Source organism: Panthera leo, chromosome E2 (assembly GCF_018350215.1).
Source record: "Panthera leo isolate Ple1 chromosome E2, P.leo_Ple1_pat1.1, whole genome shotgun sequence".
Lineage (NCBI taxonomy): Eukaryota > Metazoa > Chordata > Mammalia > Carnivora > Felidae > Panthera > Panthera leo.
The window spans coordinates 31,703,552-31,719,442 of record NC_056693.1 but is presented as its reverse complement, the minus strand read 5'-3'; the positions used below and the strand labels follow the sequence as shown (position 1 = coordinate 31,719,442).

At 53.1% G+C, this 15,891-nt stretch overlaps 1 long non-coding RNA gene across 2 annotated transcripts in view; it reads right to left on the bottom strand.

The window, feature by feature from the left end:
* LOC122208400 overlaps positions 1-15,891 on the bottom strand; it is a 135,198-nt gene that overhangs the window by 108,200 nt on the left and 11,107 nt on the right. The window contains exon 3 of one of the 2 annotated variants that reach the window (XR_006197220.1): positions 6,967-7,050. The exons of the other annotated variant lie outside the window; for it this stretch is intronic. This is a non-coding gene — a long non-coding RNA (uncharacterized LOC122208400). Of the gene's footprint in view, positions 1-6,966; positions 7,051-15,891 lie in introns of those variants that run through there. 2 annotated transcript variants of the gene reach the window in all.

Here is a 15,891-nt window from a genome sequence, read left to right as displayed (position 1 = left end):
CATGCAGACCCCGCAGCGCCCGGCTTCAGCCTTCCCGGTGGCGCGCATGCTTTTCCTTGTGCCGAAAATAGTTCTTCCAGGCCTCCCAGGGAGTGCACTGCGTGCACAAGTCTGACGGCTGTCATTCCGACGGCCTTGAACACGTCCCAGGATGGGGGCCTCGGCCCCCCAGCCCCTCCGCTGGCAAGTCTGTCTTACGACTGAAATCATCCCCTCTCAAAAACTCTCCCCGCTGGTCCTCGTCCCTCTTCCTTGTCCCCCACAGCCTCTCCAGCCTGTCAGATTTTCTCAGCTCCACGGGAGTGGAAAGGACGTTACTCACGGCTGAATTTCCAGTGCCCACAATGCCTGGCACATGGCAGGTGCCAAGTAAACACGTATTGAATAAAGGAAGGAAAGTTTGAAATGAGTGCCAGGACTGGCGGAGGGCTCAGGGAGCATCTCCCTTTGTAGGTGAACAGACTAGGGCTCAGCCAACAGAAGGGAATGGCCCGAGGTGACAGGGCAAGACGGTGGCCAGGCCAGGCTCGAATCTATAGATCGAAGGGGACCGGGAACACCCAGCCCACCTCGGTCCATTTGCAGACGATCTGAGTAGAGAGTCAATGGGTCCTTTTTCCAAAGGCGTCATTGGGATCGCGCGAACTTAGACAAACTCCCATGCCCGGTCCCACTACCGTTTATTCTCAAGAATAGGCTTCGAGATTGATGAGATTTTTAAACGGTGTCATATTCCGGGCATTATGATTTGGACTGGAGCACAGGAAATCCTGCTTGTCTCACAGAGGGAGACAAATGTGCTCTGGAAAATTCCCGGAGGGAAGAAGGACATCACGGGGAATCTCCATCACACGGGCAAGTATGGCCTAAATCAGACAAGAGAAAGGGGGTCCCGGGTGATTCCTTCACATTCCAGAAGTTTCCTGGGACAAGTCAGTGTGGGGGAACGATAGTAGGGGCTTCAGGTCTCCAGAGAAGGGGTTCATCCCACGATGTCTCTTCTGCCCTTTACCTGGAGGCCCCACTCCCTCTAGCAAGGGGGAGGAAAGGCTACTTTCAGAGGCTCCAAGTAGATCACCCACTCCCCAGCCACGAGCGAGGGAGATTCAGAGGGGAAAGCGACGTTCCAAGAGAGACAGGAACCCAAAGGGAAGGGGTAGATGGAAAGTGAGACAACATCTCAATGGCTTCAAATATGCAAATAGAGAAGGGAAAAGTCACCCTGAGAGAACCTTGCAAAGGGAAAGACAACATAAAAACACACACTATTTCCGTGCGTCTCTCTCCGTGTCTCTGTGTGTCTCTCTCTGTCTCTGCCTTTCTCTGTCTCTGTCTCTCCCTCTCGCCCTCTCCCACTTCCCCTTTCTTCTTGTCTCCCCTCCTTCCTTGCGAGTCAGGTGGTCAGATGGCAGAGCTCGTGGGGCCCCCAGATGAGTCGTCCTCTGCAGGGATGGTTTTAGTCACACCCTGATGACGGTAGTGACGGCCACTGATATTTATGGAGACTTTATGACAGACGCTCCCGTTCTGAGGGCAGGCATTGATTTCCTCACTGAATCCCCCCCACCCCAGGCCCTGGGTGCTGGGATTATCCCCCCCTTTCCCCTTACAGGCGAGGACACAAAGGTACAGAGTAGCTGTCACCTGTCCAGAGCCGCAGGGCTAGTCCTGGGCAGGGCTGGGATCTACCCAGACGTTCTTCTCACCGTCCCCCTATGCTCCTCCTCCTAGCCCTCGCTGGCATTCGGAGCCACAGCCTTGGGAATCCCCAGTCATCTGAAAGTGGGCTCACCAGCCCATGGGCCACTGGCCTTTAGAGCCTTGGCCTACGGTGCTGTCCTCACCCCCAATCTCAGTGATGTTCCCATGAGGGCGTGAGGGCATGATGCAGACCAACTAGGTTACCTCAAAAGAGCTTCAGGCTGTCCCCACGCCCGGGGGGTGGGGGGGTAGATCCTACACTTTTCTTCCAAGCTCCCCTACAGTCAGAGGAGAGGAAGCAGGGAGCCCTGAGAGACCTTGGGGGTAGACGTGGGGCGAGTGGACAGAGCCCAAAGGCATGGAAGGCAAGACCCAGACTTGTATAAAAGCTCCTTTTTAATCTAAAAAGTTCATGGGGGGGTGGGGGGCGGGGGCCGTTGCCTGGGTGGCTCAGGTCATGATCTCGCGGTTCGTGGGTTCGAGCCCCGCGTCGGGCTCTGTGCTGACAGCTCAGAGCCTGGAGCCTGCTTTGGATTCTGTGTCTCCCTCTCTCTCTGCCCCTCCTCCACCTACACCCTGTCTCGCTCTCAAAAATAAACATTAAAAAAATTTTTTTCTTAAGTTCATGGGGGGTTGCATTCTACTGCAGAATATATCTGTTTCTGAGAAAACAGAAAAATAATGTTTTTAATTACTTGCCTTGGAATAAAACAGATGATCTCAAGTGACGGCCCCCATGTGGCTCCTGGCTTTCTCCCAGGGTGGGGAAGGGCCTAGTTTGAGAAGCTCGGAACTACTCCAGCTCAGCCACGTTTCAGCTGAGAAAACTGAGGCTCAGAGAGGTGAAGTGATTTGCCCAAGGCTGCACAGCAGGGCAGAGTGTCGGCCCCGCATCCGCGGAGGCCTACCCCAAGATTCCTGCACCACGTCTGACCCAGCGGTTGGGCCCAGAGGAGGCGGCAGTGCTGGGGAAGCGTCCCCCTGTGGCTGTGGACGGGCGCATCGGCGGGGCGGCCATCCTGACGGAATGGGCGACCCCCTCCACGGCACCCTTCTTTGCGCTCCCGCTCCTGAGTTGTTAATTCTTATGAAACAGGAAAAGTGATAGGGCGAACTCCGTGGTTTTGACTTAAGAATTCAGGGAGAAGCCACCCGTGCCTGGCACATAGTGAGGGACTCAGCAAATGTAACCCTTAAGCCTGCCACCATCCTAAGAGGAAGGACTCCCCTTGTCGTTTTACGGTTCCTTTCCATGGAAGCCTTTTACAGCTATAATTGTGTTAACCTGCCTCCCCGGGTGGGTGTGGGGCTTAACCAAGTTAACACCTGTGGAGCGCCCAGTACAGGCCCTGGTGCAAGTTAACAGCCGCCCCTTTCACTACCCGGAGCCTTCGCATTTACGTATATGTATGTTGACTATTTTCTTATCGTGTAAGTTTCAGCTGTCCAGCTGTATAACTTGACGTGTTGCCTACGTTGCACAGCGATCACCACCACGTGCCCAGCCACCATCCGTCACCATGTAGGCGACCCTCTTTACCCACTGGTGCTTTCATTCAGTAAGCATTTATATATTTATGAGTCACTTTTAGCTCCTTATATAAAGACTTGTGCCTCCGGGATTCTTTTCATGGAGCGTGATCCGGGTTGTTGCTCTGAGTGAATCTCCTTTGGGAATGCAGGGACAGGCATTCTGGGAAGGTGACGTCAGGAGATCAGTGTTTTCTGGTGTCACAGGGGAGAAACTTCTTAATCCACACCGCGCTGACTTTTCCCCTCCCAGGTCGGCTCAAACCCCTTCTCCTTGGAGGCGCTGCTCAGGCAGGCTCCCAGAGCCCTCTGGCTCCATTCAAAATCCCCCTTTCAGAGCTTTGGCAGTTTTATGGCCTTTAATGACCCCCTATTGTACCCTGATTGCCAATCAGGGCACACGTAATGACCAAGCAGCATCACTTAGCCCTTATTCCGATGACAATGGCCAGAGTGGCCAGCTCGCTGTTTTGACATGAGCGGGGTCACAGGGAAAGTTTTCGGGCGGGTGATTTAAGGAGGCCGGACCAGCCAGCACCCTGGACTCCTCAGTTGCTGGGACTTGGACAAAAGAGTGAACTCTGAACTTTTCCTTTGACGGATGGAGGTCATTAAAACCGTGGTGGGGGCCCCATCAAAGGCAGGTGTAGACCAGGCTGTCCCTCAAAGCGCCTAATAAAGAGAGAACAGGCAATTGTGTGGGACTCAGAGAAGGGGAACTTCTGAGAGATTCACTCAAGTGGTTCAAAGAAATCAATGAGGCGCTCTGGCCGATTGACAGGGGCCAGAAGTGCCGCGACATTCCCTCTACCACCCATTGATTGGGTGGCTGCCCCAATTGTTCCCAAACAGGGGCCACCACAATAAATGCTTGGGGTCCTTTCATGGGTACCCGGGGCTCCCAGGTCTTACACTGGCAGGAGAATCCACAGAAAGGGAACACCACCGACGCCCATTTTAAATTCCATCCATTTTAATAACGTGCCTAGAGATCTCCAAGCAGCTTAAAATATTAAAGGTTTCTTTTAAACATCTGGAAGATAACATCTAATTACTAGATAGCGCTCCGGGTTATTAATATGTAATCGGAGCTAATCCCACCCAGCCCAAACAAACAGCAAACAAAAGCACTTGCCCGCGAAGTCTCATCTTTGCGGAGCACAGAAGAGCCCCCAACACAGCTTCCAGACGACACGGCCCCTCCAAGCCTCGTTCCCACCACGGCACAACCAGCTGGGACCACATGCTGCCCCCGGAGGGGCAGATCCAGAAATGTTGACCTCCTGGCAGACGGCAGGACAAGTCAGCTAAATAGATTGACTGCACATGACTTGAGTCATCCAAGTTCAACCATGAAGGGAAATGAAAGCTCAGGAAATTTCACCTCCCTCTTCTTTCTTTCTTTCCTTTTTTTGAAAGGTGTTTTTGCTTTTCGCACAAGGGTCAGGAATTTTGATCCCAAAGGTCTGAGCGGGAATATAAATGGATTTGGGCAAACTGGAAGCCGGGTCTGGGGTGGGGGGAGCGGTGTTGCTGAACGCATCATTAGGGTCCCTTGCCCGGCACATTACACACACATGCTCTCAGGATACCGAATTCGGCACCCCTCTCCTGCCAGGGCGATGCTTATTAAGGGTAACGCGATCGGATGAGAAGGCGACACACAGGCAACCACAAAGCCCAGAGGAAGCAGCTGTGGAGACAAATAAATGGAGGTCCCGCCTCCCTCAAAGGCACCCACAAGGCAGAGCCACATCCTTTTTGCATTGTCCAAGGACAAATCGTTGTGGGTTCTCCAGCAGTTGGTGTCAGCAAGACAGAGGCGAAAAGCTATGAGTCACCGGTCCCCGGAAGGGGCCCCAGAAGCATCTAGCTGAGGGAGGTCCACTTTACCCCTCCATCCCTCCTTCTGCGACAACGAAATGGACACAAAGGAGCAGGAGGAGCCTCGCGGAGTCACAGAAAGAAAAGACAAAAGAGGCCGTGAGAAATCATAAGGACTTTCTCTCTCTCCAGATCCCCTGGAAAAACGGTCTGGTTCATCCCAGTGGGTCACTGTAGTGTGCCACACCCCTTTCGAGCGTCTACAAGCAGCACCCTAGGTGTTGGGGTTAAGGGTGGCTGACACAGACACAGACCCCGGCTTCATTGGAAGAGGGACAGGAAGCAGATAGTTTCTCAAATAATGAATATTCTGAGAGATGCTACGAAGGAAAAGCACCAGTGCTCCGAGAACCCAAAATAGAGACACGTGCCCAGTCTGGCGGGTTGGAAAAGGGCCAGTGGTAGCTGGGATGTCTGGAGGGATGAGGGTCTGAGTAGGAGCTGTTCAGGCTGAGGGAACAGCATATGCAAAGGCGCCATGACAAGAGGGAGGAGACGGCTGGGACTTGCACAACCAGGACAAAAGGATAACGACACAGAGACACAGAGAACTTCCATCCCAGCCACCTCCGGTTCATCTTGTAGTTTAAACATCAGGGTGCAGAGAAGGGCACCCCTGGGCAGGGAATGAAGGGACAAGGTAATAGAGGCTGGAGGGTGCACAACGTCACTACAGAGTCGAGTTAAAGAACAAGGTTGGGGGTGGGGGGCCGGAGAAGAGAAGGAAGGTGAAGAGGAAGAGGAAGGGGAGGAGAAGGAATAGAGAAGCAAACTGGGTTGTTTGGCAGATTCGATCCTCATAGAGGTTGGGGCAGAAGTATCTGGAAACATCTGGAAGGTGGCGATCTATCTCATTCCCGGCCCTGCTAAATGTGCCCTGAGGCAAAACAGCCACCGGGAGCTTCTGGCCTGATGGAGTCCAACCCATCTCACCCACTCTGGGCTGGGAAGGAAAGGAGCATTACAACCAGACACGGCGTCACCTTATCAGCTTAGGGACAACCTAGAATTCTTGCTTCTAACCATCTCCTGCTAAGGTGAACGTAAAGTGCACTACCTCGACTGCTGAGCACCCACATGTCCTCACCGTTGACCACGGATCAGGCACGGGGCCACACGCTTCGGCCCCAGTCCCTCCTCGCGAAACCTGACATGTAGAGTGTGAGCCGGCCCGTTTTATGGATGGGAAAACTGAGGCTCGAGGAAGCCACGCCGCTTACGAAAGCAGGTCCGGAATATATGCCCTCGTAGTCTGGCCTCAAAATCTGTCCCTTGACCCTTTCTCCCAGGAGATGGGAAATAAAAGAGACGCCAGTCCTTCCACATCACACCCAACTCTGGATGGTCGTCTGGCTCGAGATGCAGAAACCAAGAGAGCCGGCAGACGAGGGGGGGGGCACTTCTGAGCCCCGCAGGGCGGGCAGCTCCCAGGTCATAGGACAGGGGACCTCTCTGTCCCCCCCCCCCCCCCCCCCGACTTGGGCCACGCTGCCTTTTCTTACAGGAAGCATCTCGGTTAAATATGCAAGCGTGTTTAATTGCCGGGGCTCAGGCAACTTGTTTATCTTCCTTAAACACTGCCAGGGTGGCTCTCGTTTGTTATCTGGGGTGTGAAATGGAGGCTGACAACAATTAATACCTCCTCCCAGGCAGCTCGGCGGCTCTCTGACGGGAAGCTGTGTACTTCCGAGCAGGCCTGCGAGGAGGTGGCGGGCCCAGCCGTCACTCAAGATCCGAGGGGGGGAGAGTGACAGCGGCAGCTGACGGCCCCTCCCGCCGCCTCCTGAGAGGCCCCCGTGATAAAGCGGCCTGCTTTGTGGTGTAATCAACTTGCAATACATGCATTACCTCCTAATGAGCGCCGTGTTTAAACAAGTGTATAGAACACATCTGTCCGGGCCTTGAGACTCGAGGCTGTGTGACCAATTTCAGCATCTGAAAGTTAAATTAATGGTAAAGGGTTTAATTGTGAGTAAACAATACCGCATTAAGGAGCAGTAAACACAGCAGTGGGGACCCACCGGCCGGCTCTGGCATCACAGATGCGGCTGCCTCCATGTGACCGTTAATAGTCTCCCCCGCCCCGGACTTTCTGACAGTGTCTTGAAGGCCATTTGTCATCTAAATGGTCCATCCCGTTCTCAAACCTAATTTTGGCCCACGGTCCGTTCGCGGGGCCCGCGAGGTCTGTGTTCTCTGGAAGGTGGGCGGAAAAATCCCGAGGCCAGTGGGGTGGGCCTGGAAAAGTTCCAGCGTCTACACCGAAGCACAGAGCGGGGGCGAGAGGGGGCAGACGCCCCCTCATATCCAGGCAACCGGCGTCCGTCCAGGGCGGCGAGTCCGCCTTCGACTCCAGGCTTCAATGACAATGATTCCAAACCTGGTTTTAAAACACCCTAGGGTGTCTCCGACGAACAAAGGATGCCTCAAAAGCAAATTAAGTTCCCTTTAATTAAAGATCATAACATACGCCACAGAACATTCCGTCACGGTAGGGGGAAGGAAGAGACTGTCACATAAAATAAATAGGGCTCCACAACTTTAAAAAATTAAGAATTACACGGCGAGGACGCTGCACCTTCCCGACGTGTTAACGGCAATCGTCCCCGGCACCTTGGAAATTGAGCGTGGCCATCACCGTGTGAGGCAGAGGGTTGCTCCCTGCCGGTGCGAACCCAGGGACTAAAGCCCTTGGCCTTGGGAAGGAGAAGGACGCAGGTCAGGTCGTCTCTGTCTTTCTCCCCATCACCTCGGTCAGGTTGGAGACATCCTGGGAAGGTCTGGAGGCTCACAGGAGCGCAGGACGGTGCTCTCCTGAGAGGAGCATGGTGTCTCTCTCGGCACCTTTAACTGTCCCCACCCGGGAAGGCCAGCAGCAGGTAACTCGGCCGCCGGGAACTTGATTCTCGTTTGCAACCCGAACAAAGGAATACGCCGTGCAGCCCAGCCCCTGTTGCCAGAACCCTAAACTGGGGTCTGCTGGGGGCGGGGGGGGGAGCCTCAGCTGCGGACATCGGAGCCTTTGGCGTCTCTCAGGACGTGTTCCTCAAGGACCTCACAGAAACGGGGGCTGCTCACGGCCAAGGTGGAGTCGCAAAGGCACCCGGTTTTCTGCTTCTCTTCCTTTGAGCGTGCGAGCGTGTGGTTTCAAAGACAATAGAGTCTCATGGCGTCGCACCCAGACTCCAAAGTCAGGGTCAAATCCAGGCTCTGCCACTTAACACCTCTCTAAGCCTCTATTTCCTCATCTGTGAAATGGGGGTACTAACTGTGTGGCGGAGAGGATTGAATCCACCAGTAAGGGGCTTTGAACGGTGAGTGGCTCAGAGTAAGGGCCCACTGAATGCCGGAAGCTATGATGATAGGTGTGTGACAGGTGCCCCTTCTTTTTTTTTTTTTTATACATTTACTTATTTTTGAGAGACAGAGAGAGGCAGAGCACAAGTGGGGGAGGAGCAGAAAGAGAGGGAGACACAGGATCCGAAGCAGCCTCCGGGCTCCCGGCTGTCCGCACAGAGCCCGACGCGGGGCTCGAACCCACGAACCGTGAGATCATGACCTGAGCCGAAGTCGGACGCTTAACCGACTGAGCCACCCAGGCGCCCCTAACAGGTGCCCCTTCTAACAAGGCCTAAGGAAGGTGACGCGTAGGAACAGCGCAAGGAGAGCAGAGCCGCCGTCGTTGTCGTGTCTGGATCACCCTGAGCCCCAGGCTGCTGAGCTGGCAGGCCCGTGTGTGTGTGTGTGTGTGTGTGTGTGTGTGTGTGTGTGTGTGCGCGCGCGCGCACTAAGGCTTTTCCTCCGCCTCCTTGGTCCACCCCTCGCCACAGCCCAGTCCACAGGGCAGCGCCAGACCCTGCGGACCCCAGCGCTGCGACAGGAAGGTGCTCGCGGCTCCGTGCCTGCCTGGCCAGGCTGTCCTTCCACGCCATTCAGAACGCCGGGGGCTCAGTCCCCACAAGCGGCGTGAGGAAGTTGTCGCCTCAGAAAGCCAGCTCCGCGTCAAAACCAGCCCTCTAGCTCCAAGTCAAGTCTGCAGGACTCTGCATTTCTGAGAAAGTTTCCCCAACATGTTGGCTCATTTCATGTTCTACATACAGATAACCTCGGGGCGCCTGGGTGGCTCAGTCGGTTGGGTGGCTGACTTCGGCTCAGGTTCAAGACCCACATGGGGCTCTGTGCTGACAGCTAGCTGGGAGCCCGGAGCCTGCTTCAGATTCTGTGTCTCCCTCTCTCTCTCTGCCCCTGCCCTGCTCACGCTCTCTCTCTCTCTCTCAAAAATAAACACGAAAAAAAAATTTTTTAATACAGATAACCTCGCATTTCTATTTCCAAAACCCTCTTGCTGGTGTTTTTTTCTTTTTCTTTTTCTTAACACAAAATGGTTTTCTGTATTTGTGTGCTTCTCCGAGACCCCAGAATTTCTGTGAGTGGTGACGCACTCACTGAAAGGGGGCTCTGGGGGGACCTGCCCGAAATGGCTTTGGGACCAACAAATGGCTTGGGGGTGGGGTGTAGCAGAGAAGCCTCCTCCTCCTCCCTCCACTGCCCCACCAGGCTACCCTTTTGGTGCCGATCTGCAAAAGTCAGGTTTCTCCCAAAGAAGCCCAAGAAATTCTTCCCTCACTTGGCCACAGAGGCTGGGTGACAGAGGCGCATCCCCACGAAGGCAGGACCGGCGCGTCTCTTGGTTTGAGATCGTTCTTGGCCTGACATGTCCTTCCTCCTTTTCCGGGTCCGACAAGCGCGCCCATGACACACGGCGTTGGGGAACGACCAGGCCGAGACATCCCATCGGTGGCCGAGGAGTCCTTCGCCCTTCCGGGGACAGCCCGAGCCCACCCATCGCCCACCTAGGCCCTGGCACCCCCTCCGCTCCTGCTGAGGCTACCCTGGTCTCTGAGAGAAGGTGGGCTGAGTTTTCGGCAATCACTTGCAGGCACGCGACAGATGTTTGTAGTCCCTCAGAAGTGGAAGGAAATCCGGACACCCTCTCCCTCGCTGATATTCTGCCAAACTTTTGCCTTCTGCTCTGAAATTCTAACTTCCGATGAAGGCTTTTGCAGAGCTGTTACCAAAACAGAAGGAGCAGAGCCCTGAATCCCACGATGCCGCCCCCCGCCCCCGCCCCAGCCCTACCCTCCAGGGCACACCTGCTGTGGTCTTTCATCAGAGAACAGGCTGAAAATCATTGCACCTTCTCTGGCTCACTTTGCGGTTGGTAAGATGTGGCCCAGAGAAGCACATCGGCTGGTAGGAAGTAGCACAGCGATCAGCAGACAGACATCGCAAGACATACGTGCAGGGGCCCTCGGGTAAAATACAGACCCATCCCAGAGACCATCCTCCTCATCGTACTCTGTGGCCCCATCAGATCACGGTCCCTCTGCCCCCGAGGTCTTGTCCGATGGACACCCTGCGTATTTTAAAGGGGAAAGACTCTCATTTTCGGCCCCCAACCCCCTTTCATAAAGCACGGGCCACAGATCCAACCATCTCAGTAGGAAGGGGAAAGGTAACCCATCGAGGCAACACGCACTGTTTTCCTCCCTCCTCTGTGACTTCAGTTTGTCTTTAAAGCCCATTTTCACCACTTATTGATTTTAGTTTTCTACTGGTCTGTGAATGACAAGTTGAATTAAGACAACACAGGCTGAGAAGCCACTAGGCCGTGCCCAAAGATACCCCGTGCTTCCTGGCGGAATGTGTCACAACCATACAGCCTCCTGGCCAGCCCCAGCCTCCAGAGCCCCCCCCCCCCCACACACACACACTGCCTGGCTATCTGGCACGGGGAGCCGTTGAGCGAGGACAGGGTTCTGAGATGGGGGGAGAGCTTAGCATCACCTCCCAGCTGCCCGCCTCGCAGCCTCTTTATGGACAGAGGTGGCCTGTTCGCTGCAGGGGCTGTGTATTAAATGGCAGTTCCAGAAGAGACCAAAGACTCGGCCCTGCCTCTGCCTGCGCTGGGCAGGGACACTAAGCCTGACTGTCCCGGTTCCTCCAGACTCACCCTTGGAGAGAGCAAACCCACCAAGGCAGCTTTAAGTGATTGAGCCCACCTCCCCCTCAAGGCTGCTCACCTCGGACAACCTGTGGACAGAAATGTCAGTCAGTGACACCTGAAAAGTTGCACAGATGACATACCCAATCCCTTAATCTGTACTGTAAACTGAAAAGAAAAAAAAAAAAAAGAAAAAGGAAAAAAAAGAAGGTAACAAACCCTTTAACCCAGAAATTCTGGTTTTACAAATCCATTTTAAGAACATCACGGGGTAAGTGCGTACACTTTTACATAAGGACATTTACTGCGGCACGGTTTGTAACAGACAAGGGGCAAACATCTAAATGTCTAACAAGACCAGATTGGTAAGTACCTTTTCATAAAGCTATTCGATTAAATGCTATGCAGTCATTTCAAATGAAGATGAAGAGGGGCGCCTGGGGGGCTCACTCAGCAAAGACTCCCACTCTTGATTTCAGCTCAGGTCATGATCTCAGGGTTAGTGAGTTCAAGTCCCGCATCGGGCTCTGCACTGTCACAGCGGAGCCTGCTTGGGATTCTTTCTCTCCCTCTCTGCCCCTCCCCTGCTCTCACTCTCTCAAAATAAATAAACTCTCTCAAAATAATAATAATAATTAATAAAATATAATGATGATGAAACAGTATTGCATGGGAAAACCTTTACAATGTATATTGCCAAGTAAATGAGAAAATTAACAAATGAATGATGTAAATGCGTATAGCCCCATTCTTGGGGGGGGGGGGGAATCTTCCTAGAAATCTTCCTGTTATTTGCACAGACCAAAAAAAAAAAAAAAAAATGGAGAAATGAGACAAGCCAGAATGTAAAGATTTGAGGAGGTTTTGATTCCCTTCTGACTGATTTGTGGATGGATTCATTTACAATCAGGAAAAAAATGATAAAGCTATTTTCATGGTGAGTAGGTGGGGCTGCACAGGCCAAAAAGATGGCCCAGAATAGTGCTCCAAGCTGTCTAAGGTCACCCAAAGAGAGTTCCTGTCATGTCATATTTGGAGCTCTCGCTTCTCAAACAACAGCAATCCAGCCAACGCAGGACACTTCCTATTTTCTCGTATGTTCCAGCACCCAGTGGGAGGCCCTACACCAGTTAGACTAATTTAGAAAGCCCGTTCCCACAGTCATTGGACAGTAGGAGGTTGATGAGAGTTCTTCCTTTGGACCAAACAGGCAGAGAAGACAGAGGCACAGAGAGAGAGAGAGAGAGTCTGACCCAACACCACAGTGTACGAGGAACAGTGCTCACCTCCGTGGCTTAATCATATTCCCAAAGCCAGATATCCTATCCTGAGTGACGGCCAGACTCATAAAAGATGTCCCCATCTAAGAAGCTCCCAAGAAGACATTTCTAACCCATTTGGGGGTCAGGGACAAATTCGGTAATCTGATAGAAGCGGTAACCTTCTCCAGGAAAAGACACATAAACACAATTCTGCACACAGTTTCGGGGGGCGGGGCGGGGTTCATGGGCCACCATGGGCCTTCTGTGAGTGACTACGGGCCAAGAAGTCTTGGGGAGGCTCTGCTCAGTGGGGACTGGTCTCCATTTTAAGCCAGCACCAGTCTCCAGTTCTGATAATGAGCGCTTGCCTGCACACTCGCACACTGTCACGTCCACCAAGTTCCAGACTCCATAAAGACAGGACATTGGGGCCTCCCCAGCGCGGGCTATGTAAGGGCCAACGCGGGGCGGGGGGGGGGGGGGGGGATGACGGGAAGGCAGTGAGCAGCAGTGGAGGTGGCCAAGGGCCCCCCACAACACCTTCTGTTCTCCTAAGGAGGCGGCCATCTTGTTACTCCACAGCTGCCAGCAGTCACTTTCTCAGAAGTAAGAACGTCTTCCGCGGTTTGCAAGGATGTTAAAGAGGGCAATTAAAGGGTACCACAAGTCAGACCTCACACACGATCCTTCCAGATCGGAGGAGGCCCTGCCTTTCTGATCCTCTCGGCTGGTACAGAACTGGGGCCAGCAACAAAAGGTGTTAATAGCCTGATGCGGAGCCCATGCTGATAGATGACCCATTATGGTGATCGCTCTTGTGCGAATGGCAAATAGGTTTGATCAATTAGATTTTAATGTAAAGTGGGGCCTGGGGGAGAAAAACAGCAACCAGGAGAGGGAAGACCCTTTGTTACTAATGTGTCTGGAAAAAGCACTTAATTGAGGTCATAATAATATTAGCAGTTCTTATCATCAATAATTCAGCCTTATTTATTACTACCCGATAAAGTCCTGTCAGGTGGGGAACGTAGGAGGCTTTTGTTAGAGACAGGATACTGGGCTGGGGCGGGGGGATCTCTGTCCCCCACCCTCTCTCTCTCTCTCTCTCTTTCTCTGTCTCTCTCCTTCTCTGTCTGGCTATAGCTAGACCTCAGAACACCAAGGTTTCTCTAATTCTCAAAAGACTTTCCTGCCACCCTCTCTCTCTAGGTAGAAACAGGGGACAGAAGACAGAAGTTCACGATGAGGCACCATCCATCCGTCTCCCATCCTCCCCCACTCAAAGCAAAACCAAAAAAAAATTTTTTTTTGTTTTAAATTTTTCTTCGAGGGGCGCCTGAGTGGCTCAGTCGGTTAAGCGTCCGACTTTGCCTCAGGTCATGATCTCACAGTTCGTGAGTTCGAGCCCCGCGTCGGGCTCTGTGCTGACAGCTCGGAGCCTGGAGCCTGCTTCGGATTCTACGTCTCCCTCTTTCTCTGCTCCTCTCCTGCTCATGCTCTGTCTGTCTCTTCTTCAAAAATAAAATATAAACATTAAAAAAAATTTTTTTTTTCTTCAAAATAGTAACTAATTTAGCTCCAGAAGGCGGTCAGGAGAAAAACAATTTCTAGTCCGGCCTGATTTAGCACCCTACAGAATCCCATAAATTCTGCCTTTTCACACACTTGCAGTCACCTGTGGTTTGTTATCTTTTAAAGCAAAAGAGAGCGCGTGTGCGGGAGTGTGCTAAATGAATGTATAATTGTACAATTAAAGATGCTAGCTCCTGTGTTAAAATTTAAAATGTATTAGTCTCATAAAACCGCCTCATTAGTCTCCGTGTCTTAAAGGACATACTTGTCCATAATGAGGCGAACGCAGGAAACCGCGCAGGGGTGAGAGCAAGGGGAAGGAGGAGACATTTGAGCCGGCTGCCATTTCATTTTTCAGAAAGGGGGAGGCAAAACACTTAATAAAGATAATTGGGCTGGTAGTGCCTGTTCCCATCTGGAATCTCAACACAGACAGACCCCAGGGCAGACGATCGGTCATTAACCAGGAAAATAACCTATTTGGAAGGGATCCGTTTGTTTTATAAATGATGCTCCACTTTAGAACAGCTTAACCGCAATAATAATAAAAGTTCCTCGAAAACCCAGCCAGGGGATGGTGCTGAAATATTGATCCGGCTTCTGCTGGTAATGGCTGGGCTTGGCTTCCGCCCTGCTAGCAGGAGAGAGCTTTTGAAGTTTCGCTTTTCTTTTTTTTTTTTTCCCTCTATTTTTTTTTTTTTTTAAGTCTAAATAGAATTTAAGCTGCCCTTCGGTGATCAGTGGCTATTAGCGGCGTTAGTTAGGAAATAGCGAGTCGTGGGGTCAGGAGGGGCGGCCCAGGTTGAGGATGGAAGGGGGGAGACGAGGCCCCGAGCGCAGGGGAAGAGAGAGGTCAGCTCGGAGCTCGGCAGCCTTGCAGGGTTGGTGGGAAACAGATTGCTGCAGCGGGCCAGAGACAAGGCCTTGGAAGAATTAATTCCCTCTCCCCCCCCACCCTCCCAGCCTCAGCCTGGCCACTGTGCTCCCCTGACACACACACGTGCAGGCGCACACACACTCGCGCGCGCACACACACACACACACACACACAGGCAGGGCAGAAGCAGTCAGCAAAGTCATTCATCAAGGCGGAACTAGAATTGTATAGATCAAGGCAGTGAGGAGAAGCCCCGCGCCTGATCTGACTGCCCTGGATGTGGAGACAACGGGGAGTGATTACTATAATCAGAAGTAAGGTTTCAGTGGCAAAGCTCCTCTGATCCACCTATTTCCAAGGAAGGTTGCTCAGCTGCTTAGGAGGGCGTGTGAAAGTGGGGTCTTCTGAGACAAAGGGAAACTGGGAGGTGGGGATAGAACCTGTGTGCAACCTGCCTTTTAAGGAAAAGGAGGAACCTGGGCTCTGAAGGAGCCGAGTCTCCATCAGTGGTCTCCACTGGGGCAATTTTGCCTCCCAGGGGACACGTGGCAATGTCAGGGGACATCTGGGGCTGTCATGACTGGGGCCAAGGCCCTGCTGGCGTCTAGCGGGTAGAGATCAGAGATGATGCTGAACATCCCGCCGTGACCAGGACCCACCCCGCCCTCCACCCGCCACCTGCCCACACGACAGAGAACCATCCAGCCCTAAATGGCAGCAGCACCAAGATGGGGGAGGGCTGGTCTGCTCAGATCGCGCTCACTGAGGAGACCCCAACCCTCCAGTTTACTCTGCCCTCCCCCCAGAATGCCTGCCTCTGGCCTCACACTCCCCCCTCCTCCCCTTCCAGTGCGCCGGTTAACGTGTTCCAGAAAAGTCCCTCCCTTCAGAGTTTCTCAAGAACCATTTCCAAACACTACTTTCGTGAGGGGTTGGTCTCCACCTGGCAGCTGAAGGGAAAGAGGATGAGGGACGTAGGTGTCCCCCGTGGTTCCTTCTATCAGCTCACTCCTCCACGGCACCTCCTGTCAATGGACGAAAGACATGTGCTGTCTTCTGGG